We start from the raw sequence: 2478 nt of genomic DNA, 5'->3' as shown, positions 1-2478 counted from the left end.
ACACACAAAACAATATATGTATACACATATATTCTCTCTCTCTCTCTCTCTCTCACACACACACACATATATTCTCTTTAATACACACACACACACACACACGTACACACACACACACACACACACACACACACACACACACACACACACACACACACACACACACACATATATATATATATATATATATATATATATGTAAGTATACATATACATACATATATATGTATATATATATATATATGTATGTATATGTATATGTACATATATATATATATATATATATATATATATATATATATATATATATGTGTGTGTGTGTGTGTGTGTGTGTGTGTGTGTGTGTGTGTGTGTGTGTGTGTGTGTGTTTACCAAAAACACACACACACACGCTAACACACGCACACACACACCCACACACACACATAAATATATATATATATATATATATATATATATATATATATAAATATATATAAATATATATATATATATATATATATATATATATATATATATATATATATATATATATTATATATATATATATATATTTCCTCATCCTGACGAAAGCGACCCAGTTGGCCGTATAGCCTGAGTTGGCGATCACGGATTGTGCAGATAACAGGTCCTGTGCCAGTCTCACGATGCAACCGTTGGTTGGACACATGGTCCCGCCAACAGTACCCCATGATCTGGCGCAAGGACCTATTACAAAAGGCTTCAAGACGAGCCTCCAAGGCACAGGGCAATGTCCAGGTTTCGCTACCGTATAGCAAAACTGGTATTATCAGGGCCTTGAAAATCCGTAGCTTGGTCCTTCTGCACAGGTACCGACATCTCCAAATACTCTTGTTGAGAGAGTTCATGACCCCTGCTGCCAGGCCAATCCGTCTGCTGACTTCATGGTCAGACAGCCCAGAGTTATGAACTACACTGCCAAGGTATGTAAAGCTCTCTGTGACTTCTAACAAGCCCCCAAATTCCTGGACCTTGGTCTTGGTCCAGGAGACCACTAGACCCAAGGGCTTCGCTTCATTGCTAAATGCATCCAGAGCCGCCACTAGGATTTCCAAAGACTCAGATAGAATGGCAACGTCATCAGCAAAGTCAAGGTCTGTAACCTTGATATTGCCCAGTGTTGCTCCACAATGACTTTGAACAGTAGCTCTGCCCAGTATCCATTCCATGCAAGTGTTGAAAAGAGTTGGTGCAAGGACACAGCCTTGCCTCACTCTTGAACTAACAGGAAAGAAGCTCGACAGGCCCCCACCACACTTTACAGCACTTTCATTACCAGTATACAGGCTTGCTGTTAGTCCAATAATCCTTGTTGGAATTCCTCTCAGCCTCAGGATCTCCCAAAGTGACTCCCGATGCACCGTATCGAACGCCTTCTTGAGGTCGATGTAGGCTGCAAGCAGCCCATGCCCGAACTCACGGCGGCACTCTACAATGACTCGAAGCGCGAGGATACGGTCTATTGTGGACTTACCAGGAGTGAATCTGGATTGCTCCCATCTCTGGTGTCTCAGTAGATTGTCTCTGATACGTCTCAGAAGGATGTGGGCGAGAACCTTGCCTGGTACACTGAGCAGTGTGATGCCTCGGTGATTGCTGCAGTCCCAACGGTCCCCCTTCCCCTTCCAGAGAGGGATGACCACACCCCTCAACAGGTCAGGGGGAACGGAATGGCAGCCAGGACAGCATGTAACCCCCGTGCCATAGGTTCACCACCAGCCTTTAACAGTTCAGCTGGTATGCCGCAGATACCCGCTGCTTTACCACTCTTCAGCTTGGAAATCGCCGCCCTAACTTCAGTTAGGGAGGGAGGGTCCTCACTGATGGGTGGATCCGGCAGCGGGATCTCGACACTACCCGCATCCAAGTAAACTGTTGGTGGGTCAACCTAGTACAGCTGCTCAAAATACTTAGCCCAACGTTCCCGCACCGCAACAGGATCTGAAACGATCTGACCACTTACTGAGCGAACTGCTGTCACATGTGAAGAGGGCTTGGAGTTCAGCTTTCTCAGGGCTTGGTATGCAGGACGAAGGTCATTTACTAAGAAATGGCCTTCTACCTCCTCTGCAAGACTCCTAATAAACTGTTCCTTGTCCCTTCTTAACAGGGACCGAGTTCTGCGCACATGAGAACGGTGCAATTCCCGATCCCCTGTCAGACGAGCTGCACGACATGCATCTGTGGCTTCCAGTGTCTCCTGCGAGATGGAATTATGTACTGCTCTCGGGTGTACACCAATCGTATCTTGAGCTGCATCAAGCATTTCATGCTTAAAGGTATCCCACAGAAGAACAGGGTCCGTCAGACTGTCAAGCATTGCGAAACGATCACAGATTGCCTCAACAAACCCGCGGGCACACTCCCCCTCCCTCAGCCTGTCCAAATGAAACACCCTAGGGTGATCATTTGACTACTGGGGAGTTTTGAAGTGGACCCAGAGGGTAGCCACAACCA

The sequence above is a fragment of the Penaeus vannamei genome, chromosome 23 (assembly GCF_042767895.1).
Source record: "Penaeus vannamei isolate JL-2024 chromosome 23, ASM4276789v1, whole genome shotgun sequence".
Classification (NCBI taxonomy): domain Eukaryota; kingdom Metazoa; phylum Arthropoda; class Malacostraca; order Decapoda; family Penaeidae; genus Penaeus; species Penaeus vannamei.
The sequence above is the reverse complement of the archived record's forward strand: the minus strand, read 5'-3'. Positions refer to the sequence as shown.